A 16,912-nucleotide genomic window follows, 5' to 3' on the forward strand; every position below is an offset into this window, starting at 1 on the left:
TTTAGGTCAGTTTCACATCAAACACATAGCAGCACATTTACGAAACATCAGCTTAACTACAACAGAAGACTTATGTTGTTCTTTTACACTAACATTGTTGCGTAATAGAAATATTGCTTAATTTATACTTGAGATTTTTGATTCTTTAATAACAGAAATAGATTTTTATCTAGTAACATTTTATTTGAGTGTTGTTACAAATGTTACATGTAGTTATAGCAATTACTATAATAAATACATGATACAACAAATCCTAAACCACAGCCTAATCCTAACCCTATAGTAAGTACATGTAGTTAATTATTATTACTCAGTATAATTACACTGTAACGCGGACACCTTATAATAGAGTGTAACCTAAAATGGTTATTGCAAGTGAGATACTGAGGTTGATTGCAAAATTTATAATAATGAAAACTAACTTGCAAAAATTCACATCCAATTGGTAATGAATTTACATGAACACAGAACCTCAACTCTAAACTATAGCTAAAAAAAACAAAAAACTAAACAATTGTCTGGATTCAGTCACACTTATTGAATAGAAAATGTGAATACTGAAATAAATGTGTGCTGCTTACATCAGCTCTATTACTACCTATACATTATAGAGAGAACAAAATGCGGTATTGTAGCAACCCTGGACCAATTTGCACAAGTTTTTGATGCTCAAGGGCAGAATTGCTATGCATAGTGTAAAAAAGGAACCTTTAGTTTTAATTAGAGCCCCAGTATATCATCACAATTGGCACCCTACAAAAGCTTTGAACCACTGACCCTAGTATTTACAGACACAAACACTGCACAGTGTCTTAATTCATGTGTTCTCATAAAGACTTGGAGAAAAGGCAAATTCTAATCAGTTTTGCAACTGTCTTTCCAAAATGCATCTGTAACAGTTATCCTCTGTAAGAAGAAGACTTTTGTGTTCCCACAGGACAAAGAAAGTCATACAGGTTTGGAACAAAATGAGAGTGAGTAAATGATGACAGTCTTCATCTTTTGGACGAACTATCCCTTTATTAACCACACTGCCACCAGCTTATATTTCACTTCCATTTGAACGGCTAAAAATATCAAGCAAACCATTTTTGCGGTCGAAATCAGATCTCTGCATGTGAGCCTATCCCCCTCTGGTATACTCACTGTACTTACATCCTCAATAACCAACAGATTCACAAATTATATTGTGTTTAAAAGCATAATAATCACACATACAAGAGTGAATTACCTCTCCATAATGATATACAATTTCCAATATCAAAGAAATGTACAATAAATGACCCTATACTTTATACTAAGAGGTACTCTGTGAGAAAAGTGTTTTTATCTCAGATTATCATTAGAGTGTTACATTCACAGACCCCTGCTGGGTCTAAAACCACCACACTTGTCCATTCATGGGAAGTATTCTCTGTTCCCACACAGTATGTTGTCTCCTGTCTGTTTTCCTTCTTATCTCTCTGACCCCGAACATGATGTGCACATGAGCGACTCACATACACACAAAGATAAGAGCTGTGCTCTGTAAATCAATACTGGGGAATTATATACTATATGCAATGCAGAATTAGGAATATTGGAAATTATATTTCATATTAAAGGCTGAGTATGGGAATACGAGGCTTTCAGTGATAAGAACAACTCCAGTGTGTCTTAAAACAGGAGGAATCCCCAAAGAGCCATTCACATCTGAGGCTGAGATGGAGTGTGAGGCTTACATGGGCCTGCAGGCAGAGAGAAGTTAGGCATTGAAATGCCATCTGTGCTCATCCTGTCCATATGTTCTTGATGGATACCGTCATTTAACATGGGTAAAAATGGTAAAGCGAATAGGGTTAGAGGGCAAAACACCAGTCAGTGCTAAAATAAGAATAAAAACATAAATGAATTACAAGTAACAGGACAAAAAACTACAATAGACACAAACGAAATAGACCTATCTGAAAATCTTCGAGCACTATAAATAGTGTAAAAAAAAAAACTACACTAGAACAAAGATACAAATGAAATAGCTGAAAAACATCAAGCACTAGAAATAGAATTACTACACAAATTGTAAAAAGTAATCAAATTTACATTCATATTAAAGTAACAAATGTGATTAAGTCAAGAGCAGAGAGATTGTTTGATTAACATTAATGGCACAGGTGGCAGCAGGTATTAGGCTGCTGTCACTTTACGACCAAACTGTTTACGATCACTTAAGACATAAACGACAGCGTTTACTTGTACTCACAAACTCACAAAAACGGGCATTTTGACACATAAGTTTGTATATTTGACCGTTCAAGCCCAATATAGCACCAAAAAGAACTCATTATAATCACGCATTGTATGAACATTTCTTTATCTGCCCGCGTTTCAGGTGTGTGTCCTCAGAAGCCGTCTCTTCTCACACAGGGCGCACATATACAAAGAGTGTTCTCTTTTGCTGCTTACTGTGCTCGAACGGTTTAAGATCACTTGTTTTTAAAGTGCACGGTTAAAAACACATTCAACTGATAAGCTTTTGTGACAGCACAGGACGGCTGTGGCGAGAGGGGCGTGGTTCCGCGAGGTCTGTAACGGGAGAGAGAGAAAGGAGACGACCGGTGCGTAAGTAGGTCAAGTGCAAACGACGAACACCTGTGTCTTGTTGCAGTAATTGCCGTAGAGACCGGATATAAGCCGCTGTGGAGTGAGAGAAGAGAGAGAGAAGGACTGGGACTCGTACGCCATAATCAGCCGACCCGAAAGAAGGAAAAACAAGAGGAAAGAGTATTTGTATTGTGTATTGAGTTGAGCTGTAGTTAAAGCTACGGTGAATGCGCTGTGTGCTCGCCTTTTGTTTATTGTGGTTTTTGAGTGAATAAAACGTACAAGTCCCCAGTCACGCCGACCCTGTCTTCCTTCCAAACCCTGAACCTCATCACAACGGCAATGTCACATAAGCGTAACCGTGATAAAGACGACAGTCCAAAATTTCAATCAGTAGACAAATTTCTACCTGTTTATTGTGTCTACTGGTATATCGCCCCCTCTAAGACTGAATATGTCTCAAAAAGACAACTAAGGCTAACTGGAAAAACATGCCTGCGGCAACATTTCTGCAAAAAGATACTACATTGCTTCTTGCTTGTTTTTGCAATAATTCCAAAGTTAAATGTCCATTGAGTGGCACTAAATGGGAGTTAAGTTTTTTCCAAAAAAGATGAATGTGAATATGGCTAAAAGGCTATATACTGTAAAAATAAAAGGTGCCTGGAGGAACCTTTTGGGGTTCTTCACTTTGCCACACCAGCGGAGCCGTCTGTAGATCCTCTAGGCCCTCTAAAAGACCCTCTAAAAAGGGGCGGTTCTCTGAGGAACCACCCAGGTTTCCTGAGGAACTCTTATATAAGGCACTGTTAGGAACCACTTTGGGTGCCTCAAGAAACCAAATTTATTTATTTTTTTCATTTAATTTCATGTTGTTACTATGGTTACCATTAACTTCTATTATAATAAACAAACTGAACAAAATTCAAAATAAGAATTGTTTATTACATATTTTAGATCAATTTTAATACATACTAGAGATGCACGGTTTGCGGTTATAGCAGCGGACTCCGCGGATAAACCGTGGATCGGGCGGATGACGTGACGAAAAAAAATATTTTAATTCAATTCGGGCGGGTGGCGGGCTGTTTCTAGTCTCGCAGCTGTCATCAGCAGCGCCTTGTATCAGCGGATCGCGGGCGGGAAATTGGTCAAAAACGTTGGTGCGGATGGATGGCGGACGGATGATGAGTTTTGTGATGCGGTTGCGGATGAAATAATAGCCCATCCGCGCATCTCTAATACATACACTTAATGCACTTGGGGAAAAAAAAGCTAGCAATAGATTAATATCAATGAATACACAAAAAAGCAGTATAATACATAAGCAACATGAATAATCAACCATGTATATACAATAGGCTATACAAGAAAAGACATCTCAACAAAATGCATGGAAACACATAAGTTCCATGTAATAAATCAATGTAAAAATTTTACATTTTTTGGAGTTTTGGTTCCTTGCCACTGTTGCCTTTTTCACCTTTCTTCACCTTTGTCGCCATTGGCTTTTGGCTTGCTTAGTTGGGGACATTTAACTTTATATTTAACAATATTATTGCAACATTATTTTCCTGTTATGTCTGTAAAGCTGCTTTGAAACAATCTGTATTGTAAAAAGCACTATATAAATAAAGGTGACTTGACTTGACTGGAATTCGCTGGATTTGACCAACAGAAAGCTGCTTGAAAGTGACTCCTGTGTGAGCTGTGCTTCATACAGTACGTCACTACACTGCTGACAATGGTCAATGGACTTTTTTACCTGTGTAATTTCACGAAATTCACAAATGTGACACCACCTTTACTCGCTGCAACATAAAATGCAATCAATAATAAAATCTTCACAAGGGACATGAGGTACTTAACGAGTCAGAAAAGTGAAAAGGTGCAGCAGCTTCGTTTTACTTTTGTTTTTCCTCTTTTCTGGTGGATGGTCCAGGCACTTCAATGATTTTCAGGACTACAGGACGATTTTTATTCTTGCTCAAACTTGCATTTCAGCTTACCGAGGTCCCTGCAAAGAACAACAATTACTGTTAGTAATGTTATTAAAGTGATAGTTGTAAACTAAAAATAAGTTCCTCAGCCTGGTGACATTCCAAACCTGTTTGACTTTCTGTCTGTGGAACCCAAAAGCAGATCTCGGGCATAATGCAACCCCAGTCACCGTTCGCTTTCACTGCATGAAACACGGTCTAGTTTAATTGTCTAGTTCAATTCAATGCATTAATTTATGTAAAAATGGATAAATATTCTGTTAAGCTCCAAAAATATCCCAACAAAGATCCTAAAAATATGAAAAATTAAAGTTATGAGTTGTGTCTTCTGAAGCAATATAATGGATAAATATTCTGTTAAGCTCCAAAAATATCCCAACAAAGATCCTAAAAATATGAAAAATGAAAGTTATGAGTTGTGTCTTCTGAAGCAATATAATAGCTTTTTTAGGTCCCACTTTATATTAAGTGGCTTTAAGTATTATGTACTTACATTGAAAAATATGTACAATGTACTTATTGTGTTCATGTTGTATTGTAAAACACTTTTGCTGCTTGAGGTGTGATACATGTAAGGTTAGGGACAGGTGTGGTGGTATGGGTAGGTTTAAGGGTGGGTTAAGATGTAAGGGGGAAGGGTCAACAGTGTAATTATAAATGTAATTACATACATTAATTACAGCTGTAATTACATGCAGGTATATTCAAAATATAAGTACAATGTAAAAATATGCATGTACACAATAAGTCCATTGTATCAAATTATTAGTTTCAATGTAAGTACATAGTACTTAAAGCCACTTAATATAAAGTGGGACCCTTTTGGTCTAAAGAGACTAAACTTGAAGTTTTAATTCAGAGTTCAAATGTCTTATATTCAAATGCAAATGATTAAAGTAACACCAGGTAGCTTTTGCTCTCGGGGTCCCCCTACAGTTGGGAAACAGTATTGTCTTCTACTACTGTCGTAAACTCTGTCATCGTGCATTTGTTGACAACCAGGATAGCCCTGAGCACTGTAGGAGGAGCTCACATGCAGGTGTTCTGCTTGCGTCGCGTGTGAAATGTCTTCATCCCAGGTACAGTGGCATATATTTCAGCATGTCATATGAATATAATTTCATGGGTTTTATTTTTTTTCTAACGACAAATGATCGCGATGATCACGTTTACAAGCCAGTGTCATTATAGTAGCCTAGTCTATTGGTTACCGTTTTACTGAATCTATATGATACTTCAATGCAATGTTTGAGTGGTAGATAATAACCATATATCGTCAATATTATAATATCAAGCTACCATAAATAAATCTGCAAATTTTACAAATCGATTTGCATTATAGCTTGAGGCAAGACAAATAATCATTACCTGATTCATGAAGATAAACGGAGGATAAGATAGCTTCCGTAACATAGTCAGGCAGACAAAAAAAAAAAACTGGGTGTCATTGGTTGTTGTGTTAAATGTTACCCAGATACAATAGTGCTATTTTCTGATTGGCTAACAACACCAGACGAACAACTCCAGAGGAGACGCGCTTGAATTCATGCCTGTTCCACAGTGAGAGCGGCGCAGCCAGAGTTTTGGGCGCTGCGGCATATTAAATATATTACAAATAGTTTTTCAGCGTGAGAAATACAGTGTGTGGCGGGAGAGCGTGACAAAAGACCGAAATGAGTGACTATCACGCTCAATGCGTGACACTTGACAGCCCTGCGATTTTAAGGAAGTGGGGGTGGTGGTGGAAGTGACGTATATGCCGTAAAGCAGTCGAGTTTTGTAGTTCTCTTTGTTCGCCGGTTACTACCCGAAACCCGAAGTTTAAAAGTACAATTAAAAACTCTACAGACCCCGTCAGGCTATGGCAGACGTGTCATTCAACCTATTGTAAGTCGATGTACCATCACAAGAGACTTGGAAATATATTATGAAGGTTGAAAAGTTACCTGGTGTTACTTTAAGGTATAAGAAAAAATGCATAGCACTATTGGCCCCAAACCTGTGATATTATTTTTCTGAGTAACATGAATGAAATCTGAGAGCATGAGGGAAGAATTTCAGAGAATAACTGATTAAAAAACACAAGTACACAGTCAAAAAATACAAGATAATAATAATCTTATTCTGGCCTCAGAGAACCATTGGGTTGCTCCAGATGCTGGCTTTAACAGAAGAGATCTTCCAGGAAGCACTTAAATGTTAAAAGATTTTACAATAACCCTTTCATAGCATTCAAGTTCCTCTAATTTCCCCCAAAGCACTTTGAGGTCTCATGGTAATGAAAAGGTGACTCCAGAACCTCTGAACTGAATACAAAGTGCTTAAAGGATCCCATAAGTTCCAGCAAGAAGATTGTCAATGGTCCACCAGTAACCCTACTATAGAAGAAAGAGCTTTGAGGCACTTAAATTACATTTTGAAGTATCCGACACCTTGAGTATCCGACAGGATATTTGAAGCACCTTTAGTGTGTACCTTTACAGTGTAGCTCCATCGTGTTTGAAAATAACGTACATATATGTGAAATAAAAACGCATTTTCTGAAGCAACCATGCCCTTTTAGCTAGCTTCTAGTCTTTAAGCTCTTTTATTCTGACTTGTATTTCTTGCAACTTGTGCCCGAGTGCTCCATTTCACATGTGCAATGTTGAATCAGGTGAGCTACCTAGCAAGTTTACTATATCAGAACAGCTCTGCATATAGAGCTGGTTATGTGATGCCAATGTCAGAATGTATTCGTTTACAAATAATGCTCTATAGTAAAAGTGTTGAGGTCAGAATATAGTATTGTGCAAGGAACTGTGCAAAAATCTTTCTTTATTAATCAATAATCTGTCCCATAGTCATAATCTGTGTGAAAAGGGGAGGGGGGAAAGTGTTGCTGTTCATTTCAGCTAGAAACTGCAGTTAATTGTACATATACATGTTTGGAGTTTTGCAAAAATATAGCTAAGTGGCACGTTAAAAATATTTGTGACAGCTATAATACACGAGCTAATGCTTACAATCATGTTAGGGACAAAGCACATCTCACAGCTGTCAAATGTCCCATCATCCTTGCATTTCCTCTCTGCTCTGCGCTCTAATGAAGAATCCAATTAAAGAAAATAGTGAAGCATGCCAAAAGACAACGAACGTGCTCACATTCAAATCACATCCAAAGAAAACTTCACAGAGGAGAGATTCTATTTTATAAGTTAAACATTTTAAATTAAACTTTCAGTATAATGTCGCTATAAAACTGTAGTATGGGAAACCTAGATTCCTCCATTAGGCAAGATTTCTTACAAAATCCAAACCACAAGCCATATCTATCCTGCTGTAGTCTAATGGGGGTCAGAATGGTTCAGAAAAGGCTATTTTTCTGCATAGTTTGGTCTATGAACCACAACCTTTACATGGTATACTTGAACGCACACGTTCTCAGAAATGCACTACATAGTCAGCCAGGGTCCAAAATTAACACCGCCAAGCGCCAAATGCGGGTAGATTTTCCGTTTGGCAAGTAAATCTCAAAAGGCTATCCACCACACTGGCGGGTGAATGTTCCAGACATCCCAATTCCCCCGCATATTGATAGAGGCTCCCTGATGCCCACAAATTAGTTCAAATCACCCGGAATCTAGAGCGAGCGAGAAAGAGCGCGCACATACTGTGCTACAAACGTAACCGTGTAGTGCGCTCGGCAGAGAGTGAGAGAGCCAGAGACCTTGCGTGTGTGCGCCTCAAGAAGTGTGTGTGAACCTTCTTCACACCTAAAATAGACCTACACTAAATATTTTTTTTTAACTTAAATAATTAACAAATTAAGATGACAAAAAGAAAACACTGAATCAGTTTGAAGCTTAGAAAAACGGCTTTTTTCCCCATCAGACTACGTTTTTTTTTCGTCAAATAAAAATAGCAGGCCTACCTCCATCCACAGCTTGTCTAGTTTTTACTTAAAAAAAGTAACATGTCTACATGATGTGGGGTTAGTCTGGGAGGGTCTACGATGCCACAGATATCCCGGGAATACAGAGATAACGTTTCGCTAGAGTGGCCAACTTCGGAAAGCGACTTTCATTTGCTTGTGGATGTTTGCTTCGCAAATGATATTGCATTGTACTTGCACTAGGCTTACTGCTTTATTTTAATACCGCATAGCATATTTTGCAAGTAACTTCGTCGCCCTTTCTGTCGAATGATCCCACACAGTAGTTCTTTTAGCTTGCTTCATTTTGCTTGCTCAGCGAAATATGTCTTTTGGCACATGTGGCTGCGCGTGTCGACGCACCCCGTGATTTAACAAATATAGGCTATATACTGTTTTTTTTTACCATGCAGCAAACAAAAAAAAAGCTACATATATATATAATTTAAAAAAATGTTTTAAACCGTTTAACTGATAGTATTAATCGGTAAATGTTTTTACTTTCGGTAAAGTATGATAGTTTTACAAAACCTTCAAATGTACTGTTATGAGCACTAGTTCCATGCTCACATCTTCCAAGTCTTACTATTTGTTGCTCTGTTTTGACTTCTATGAACTCTTATTCATTCAACATAATACCTTATCTCAATTAAATGTACTGAAATGAATGTATATGTGGCACAAAAAGGCTGTTTATTATTTTGGCCGTTAAAAAATATGCTTGGCTGGTGGATTTTTTTCATCTACCAGTCCCTGTGGCAGGTGAGCCAAAATGTAAATTTTGGACCCTGTAGTCAGCCTTGTATTGTAGTACAGATGATGTTAAAAGCCTGCCCTTTTAACATCATCTGTTAAAAGGGCAGAAAAAAAAAAAAAGTTGACATCATACCTGTCTAGATTTCACATGAGCCTTTTACATTTACTGTAAAAGTCATCCCCAGCACACCAGACTGACAGATGCAACCGATGGAGGTGGATCTCAACCAAGGCCTGCTGTGCTTCTAATAAGAACACAAAGCAATTCCCCACAATGATAATGGCAAAGGGCATGCACGGAACAGAAGATATAGGGCTAAACAAACAAATCCAATCAAATTAGCAGCAAGAGACTTCAAATAACCTGCTGTGAGCAATATTCCCATACACAATATGAAGGTCTCTATGATAGTTTGGTGCATATTAAAGGGACAGTTCACCCAAAAATGAAAATTGTGTCATCATTTATTCACTCTCATGTCCATTCCAAAACTGTACAACTTTGAGTGTTTGAGTGTTTTTTTGTCCATTCAATGGAAGTCATTGGGCACCAAAACTGTTTCAAAATATCTTTTGAGTTTTACTGAGGAAAGAAATGTCTAAAGGTTTGAAATGACAAGAGTGAGTAAATGAAAATATGAATTTTGGGATGAGCTACACCTTTAAGTATGTTAAGTTATAATACATTTGAATGATGGATTTACTCACCCTGTGTGTTTTCAGTGTCAAATGGTCTCATTTTCTCCCTGTCTGAAGGGTTTGGGATTGTGCCCATTCTTGTGGTGATCAGCCAATCAGCATTCCAGAGGAATCAGTCATATGGCACTCGCAGCTTAGGATAGAGGCTAGTGATTAATGTCATTTTGCACATGCTTAATTTAGAGAATGAGACAAGTAAAACTATCATCCTTCATGAAAAATTATCAGGGAATTGCATTTTACAGTGAATTACTCTGACTTCAAAATAATAGTATTCGTTAAACTTGCCTGCACTACTGGAGATTTAAAATAAAAAACACTTTCCATAAATATTGTGAGGGGGCATAAAAGCTTTAGTGGGGGAAATGACTATGTAACTAGATGAAAATATAGTCTTTGGGTAGATTAAACTGGGTCAGTATATGGTTCATTACACAGCTCTTTGGGCACTGTAGGTTTGCAGATGTCACGCACACTGGCTGCACTATATGGATGATGCTATGTTTGGGATGAGGGATTACATGTGCTACAGAGTGCATGCATTAAAGCCACTCAAGGCACATTTACATTTAACAAAGTCTTGCTTTTAAAAATGATCTAGTCTGTTATCTAGTTGGGTGTTTTGATTAAAAAGTCGATCCAGAGATTGAAAGAACTATAGTCTAAATCAGGCCCGGCTCCAGATATGAGATGAAAGGTGGGCCAAGTGATATTCCAGGTGGGCCGGTCAGAAGGAGGAGGAGGGGGAGGGAGAGGGGGGGGGGGGGGGTATACGGGACGATTATTTAACATATTTTGGAACTATTTAGTAACTTTATATATATATATAGATAAACATGTTTAACGTGTTTATTTTTACATTCTTTTTTTCTGCATTTGTAATATTGTTTTGACCCCTTAATAGATCTTGTATCAATTAAATAACTAGATTTGATTTAAAAAAAAGGGCAGGTATTTTAAAATAACTATTTACATCAACTAAAACAAACTTGTGACAAACTAAAAATAGAAATTTGATCTGAAAATCAGTTTTTCTTAAGAATTATCCTCACGTCTGTTAATATAGTATAACATTACAGATTTTTGGCCATTGTTATTATTTACATTTTTCTTTTTACAATCTTATGTAGGCCTATATTTAGAATCTTTTTTTTTTTTTTTTTACCACACAACAGATCTTGTATTAGTTTAGTAACTTTAGATTTGAGGAAAACAGGGCAGGTCTTGAAAAAGGTCTACTCATATAACTATAATATTTACAGCATTAGCTTTCTACTCATTTTAGAGAATTCTGTTACAAACTCATCCATGTCCAGCTCATGTGTTATTGCTTTTTCATGAGCTAAAAGCACAAGGTTTTTTTTCCTCTCATGAAGCATTGTTTGGCGGAATGGTGTCAAAATTCTTGCCAGAGTAGAGAATGAGCTCTCACATGAAGCAGTAGAGACACCCATGACCATAGCAGATACATACAATTTATGAAGACCTGCAAATGCATCTTTGTATTCCTGCAAGAGTTTGCAAACAGCAGAACATTCAGCATCAGATGGAAGTTTTTTTGGACAGCATTGGTCTGGCAACAAGAATTTCATTCTGGAGTTCATTTTTTGCAACCCCTGCAAGACTACAGAGAGGCTCAAGCAACTGGATGTCAAGAAATTTGTTAGATTTTGGCATTTAACCTGAGAGGGCGTGCATCAGCTGCAAATTCTTCGTGGAAAACCTGTTTTCTATCTCTGATACAGCTGTATCTAGTATGTTCAACATCTGTCGTCTCAGAGCTGCAGTGGCACATTCAGAACCTGACTGCCCTTCTTGCCCTAAAGGTGAAAAAATGACAGAGTCACCATAGGAGGGATTCACAGTCCGTTGACGTTTTGGTGAGGGCTCAACAGTAGACATGTCAGCGCAGTACTGCTGAAATTCACTTTCCTTTTCTCTGAGATTTTTCAGTGCACCAAGACATCCCTGCACAACTTCAGCTGCACTGCACAAATCAACATGGTGAGATTGTAGGATGCCATTTGCTGGTTTTAAAATGGCGAGAAGATGTATCAGAAATTTGCCAATTTTAAAAAAATGGCGTCGCTTCAGCTGAGAGAGAAGCCCAGAGGCTTCTTTTGCAAGGTCAACTGATGCATTGTCATCATTGGAAACCTTAAAAAGAATGTTAAGAATTACTTCCTCATTATCCACAACACATTTTGTGACTTCATAATGACTTGTCCAGCGGATTTCCAACAGCCTCTTGAGATACGGGCAACTGTATCTCTGAGAGACAAAATGATGCCTGAAAAAAGAGTGCAGGGAGCCTGACAAGTCAAAGAATCTTTTGGCACAAGGTTCACTTTGAATCGCATGTATGACAGTGAGGTGAAGCTGGTGATTATAGCAGTGGATGTAGGGGATATGCCTGCCCAACCTTTGTTGTAATAAAGCCTGAACACCACCTCGCACCCCGCTCATCACTGATGCTCCATCATAACACTGGCTCATTATATTATCAGCACTGTATCCTGTTTCAGACAAGTGTTGTAATATTTCAGTAGTGATGTAATCAGCATCAAGCTGCTGGAGTTCTAACAACCCAATGAGATGTTCCTCTGGCACACCATTGCACACAAAACGAATTATAACGGACAAATTTTCCGTGTTGCACCGATCCCTTGTGCCATCACTTTTTAAACAGAATGCAGCTAAATCAGCAGTGTCATTTCTGTTTTATTTTTTTCAGAACCATGGATGCCAAAATTTCAATCACTTCATTCTGGATGGTTTTGGAAGTGTACTTTGCATTTTGTGGGATACCTGATGTAATGTCAGCGATGTATTTATCTTTTTCCAACGTGTATTTAAACAACTTGGCAAAAAGCCCCGCAGCTATGCAATCTTCTTCACTGTCACATGTTTCACAATCCCCGCGTAGTGGAAGCTCATTGACTGCTAAAAACTTCACAACACCTGCCATGCTTTTTATGTAATAGCGATTCTTTTCTATCTGTTGTGGGCCGAGCAAACATGCTACGGTTTCCCCCGACAGTCTTGTCGGCGGCAAAACTCTGTCCATGAGGTAGAGGCTTGTAAATGAGCTTGACTGCACGCATGTTTTTGAAGACCGCGGTCACGTTCTAATGCTGCTTTCCAGTTTCGAAAACCTGTCGAAACGAACGTGTCATTTTCAGAGAAAGCAACACCGAACACTCGACACGGAAAACCAAAGCATGCATCGCGATCTACAGAATATTCAAGCCACGGCCGTGACTGATACCAAGCGGCCGAAAAGCATCTCTCTCTCCCTCCAAAAAGAGTTCGGGGGTACGATTTCAGAACCGGCTGGTAAGGATTTTCCCTGTTTAAATCATTTGGGACAGAATTGCTGCATCTTTGAGTGGGTGTATTTGTGCTTTTGACACCAACAGAAGCTGCTGATGTACTCGACTCATCCATTTCTTCGACCTCATTGCCGCAAATGGATGAGGAGGTAGCTGTGTCCTGGAGACCTGAAGTAGTTTTCTTTTGTCCTTTCGGAACAAGAAATCTGTGCATTTTATGTTTTATTAGGCTACTAGAGTGTGGTAATCAAGTTCACTAATTGTAATAGTTCTTCTAATAAAGTTCATTGGCTGTTACTGTCGTTATATTGCTTCATAATTCAGCACGTCCGTTTACCTCAAAGGTTGCGAAGTGAATGAGCTAAGTCTGTCTCGGAGGGAAAAAAAGGAGGGGGTTGGGTAGAAAATAGAAAATAACGTATCTCGAGCTGAATTGAATATCGCACCAATTTTGTGATTGGCTGTTATGTGGTGTGGGGCCAGGGTGGGCCAAGCTTCTGATTGGGTGGGCCAGGCCCACCGTGGCCCCCCCGTGGAGCCGGGCCTGGTCTAAATTAACATTACCACAAAGCTTGACACTGACTGTCTACCAACATTTGTTGCTATTCTCCACAAACATATTATAAATCTTATATTTTTAACAACCAACAACACAAACCTGAGACCATAACTGTCTGACAGTTTAAATGTTATAGTTGGCAGTGTGTTGCATCTATAATCATTTTACATTTTTGAAAGAAATTAATACTGCCATTCAGCAAGTATGCATTAAATCGATAAAAAGTGACAGAAAAGACTTTAACATTGTAACAAAAAATTTAGAAAAAAGTTATTTTGAAATATTAAGCAGCACAACCATTTTATGATCTTAGCAAATCAGCATATTAGAATGATTTCTGAAGGATCATGTGACACAGAAGACTGGATGAACGATGCTGAAAATTCAGCTTTGCCAACACTGGAATAAATTACATTTTGAAAAATGGTAAATGATGTTGATTGTGCCAATGATTTTCTACAACAGACCAATCAAGAAACTCAAAGCTAAAAATTATTATGGCACATGAAGTGAGAAGCCAATGAAGCCACAACTCAAATAAATGGCATTTCTGATGGAAAGGGTGTGAAAGCATAAAGGACACTGGTGACATTTAGAATTAGGAAAGCACTGGAGGAGGGTGCTTAACCAAGCATTGGCTAAGGTGTTCTGGTATTGAAATGCCAGCAGGGTTTTCCCCCCCCCCTTTTCCTCCACGTTCGCAGCTTTGAGCCTAAGCAGCTGTGACATGGCCGTTTTCCTGGTTCTTTACTGCTTTGCACCACTCATAGAGCAGAAAATGCTATATGCTTAGAATGCCCAAGGGTGGATTTGACTCATAGTTAATCCCAAATGTGACTGAATCGTACCGTCTCTACCTCTTCCATTCATCTTAAATGCTAATCACAACAATAATTAATTAATGACAGCATATGCTTTTATTGCAAATGCAAATTGTACCCACTGCTAGTGCTAACATTAGGTGAACCATTAAGTGGGCCTTTTGGTAAACTCAAAGTTTCCAGTATCTTACTAAACGGTGCTGCAAAGCTTTCCCAAATCCTTTTTCTGGAAAAAAAAAAGTTATTAACATTTATCGCTTAAAACATTCAAAAGCTTCTATGTGCAGAAAAATTTATAATATACAGTACTTGCCAAAAGTTTGGAAACATTACAATCTAATTTTACTGTTTTTGAAAGAAATCTCATTTGCTCCCCAAGGCATACTGTGAAATATTATTACAAATTAAAATAAATGTTTTATATTTGAATATATTTTAAAATGTAATTAATTCCTTTGATGGCAAAGCTGAATTTTCAGCATCATTACTCCAGTCTCCAGCATCACATGATCTTTCAGAAATCATTCTAATACGCTGATTTGCTGCTCAGATAACATGTATTATTATTATCAATTTTGAAAACAGTTGTGCTCCCTAGCTTTTTTGTGGAAACTGTGAAACATTTTTTTTCTGGATTCTTTGATGAACAGAAAGCTCAATGAATGACATTTATTACATTTTTTTTTATAACATTTATTAAAGCATTTATTCAATAGAAATCTTTTGTAACATTATAAATGTCTTTACTGTCACTTTTGATCAATTTAACGCCTCCTTGATGAATAAAAGTATTAATTTCTCTCTTTTTTAATCTTATCACAAATGTTTGATCATTGTTTCCAAAAACTATTTTCAACATTGACAATCATAATAATAATAAATGTTACTTGAGTACCAAATCATCATATTAGAATGATTTCTGAAGGATCATGTGACACAGAAGACTGGGTGAACGATGCTGAAAATTCAGCTTTGCCAACACAGGCATAAATGGCATTTTTAAATGTATTAAAATACAAAACAATTGTTTTACATTGTAATAGTGTTTCACAATATAACAGTTTTTACTGTATTTTTAATTCAATAAGAGACTTCTTTCAAACAAATTAAAAAATGGTAAAGTTTCCAAACTTTTGACAGGTACTGTTTTGTTACATTTCAAACAGGTGTTCATGTCTGATTTCTGGAAGCTCAACACAGAACAGAATTTCCTATTTAAAGTAACACTATGTAGTTTTTCAACCTTCATAATTTATTTCCAAGACCCTTGTGATGGTACATCGACTTACAATAGGTTAAATGACACGTCTGCCATAGCCTGACGTGGTCTGTATCGCTTTTACTGGCACTATGTAACTTCGGGTTTCGGGTTGTAACCGGAGCACAAAAAGAACTACAAAATTCGACTGCTTTACGGCATACATCGTTTTTCTTCGTTTGTGATGTCTTTCATAAAATCATCTATCATACTCTAGTTTGTCTGTGGCCATTGTTGATTCCAAAGCCGGTGCTGGATAAACAGTTGCGCGTGCAACAGTAGGCGGTAGGCTAAATTATTTACGACAATGGTAATGGACAATTCCGCTTCCAACCTGTAGGGCAACCGCAGAGGAAAAGTTCCTTGGTGTTGCTTTAATTTCAAATGTGTAAAGACTACGCTCAAGGTCTGAAAAGATGCAGCTACTTTTTGACTGAACAAGGTGAGAAGAGGGAAAAGAAAGAAAACTCACTGTCTTTCTCGATCCCTCCCCTTGAGTAAGCTAGTCTGTGTTGAGACATCATGAACCCTCACTTCTGTTTTATGCCAGGTCTATAAATACCACGGCCCTTGTGAAGGCCTTGCATCAGAATTTGCCCTTGAGCTCCTCTATCCAAGAATGCATCAGAGAAGGCTTCCAGCTGTTGGGGCATATTGGATAGATTACTGCCTGGGACCCTCTATAACAATGACTGGCCAACACTCGGTCCATGCCAAATTCCCAGCTACACAAATTTCTCCGTTGAGTATACTGCTTAAGGCGTGCCATTAACCAAACCCTCCTTCCTTTACACCCTTTACTTTAGTCTACTTTAGTCTCTTTTATACTTTTTTCTACACACATAAACATGAAACATTCAATACATTGCAATGTAAGCTCCCACTGTTTTGTATCTTCTCTTATAGAAAATATAAAAAGACGTGCACATTCTCTCTTTACTTCTGCATTACTTCAAAGCTATGTGTTCTTGCTGCCAATCTCTCTTTCCGATTG

The 16,912-nt window shown here is 37.8% G+C and overlaps 1 long non-coding RNA gene across 1 annotated transcript; it reads right to left on the minus strand.

Annotated features, from left to right (window-relative positions):
- Window positions 1-4,046: 4,046 nt before the first annotated feature.
- On the minus strand, window positions 4,047-16,476 carry LOC143745259 (uncharacterized). Its single transcript, XR_013205967.1, has 4 exons — window positions 16,391-16,476; window positions 9,958-10,121; window positions 9,383-9,494; window positions 4,047-4,597 (listed from the first exon to the last, which is right to left on the minus strand). It is a non-coding gene; the product is annotated as an uncharacterized LOC143745259 (long non-coding RNA).
- Between the last annotated feature and the right edge of the window lie 436 nt (window positions 16,477-16,912).

This window comes from Siphateles boraxobius, unplaced genomic scaffold, assembly GCF_051911475.1.
Source record: "Siphateles boraxobius isolate OS27281-9 unplaced genomic scaffold, OSU_SipBor_1 20, whole genome shotgun sequence".
Taxonomy (NCBI): domain Eukaryota; kingdom Metazoa; phylum Chordata; class Actinopteri; order Cypriniformes; family Leuciscidae; genus Siphateles; species Siphateles boraxobius.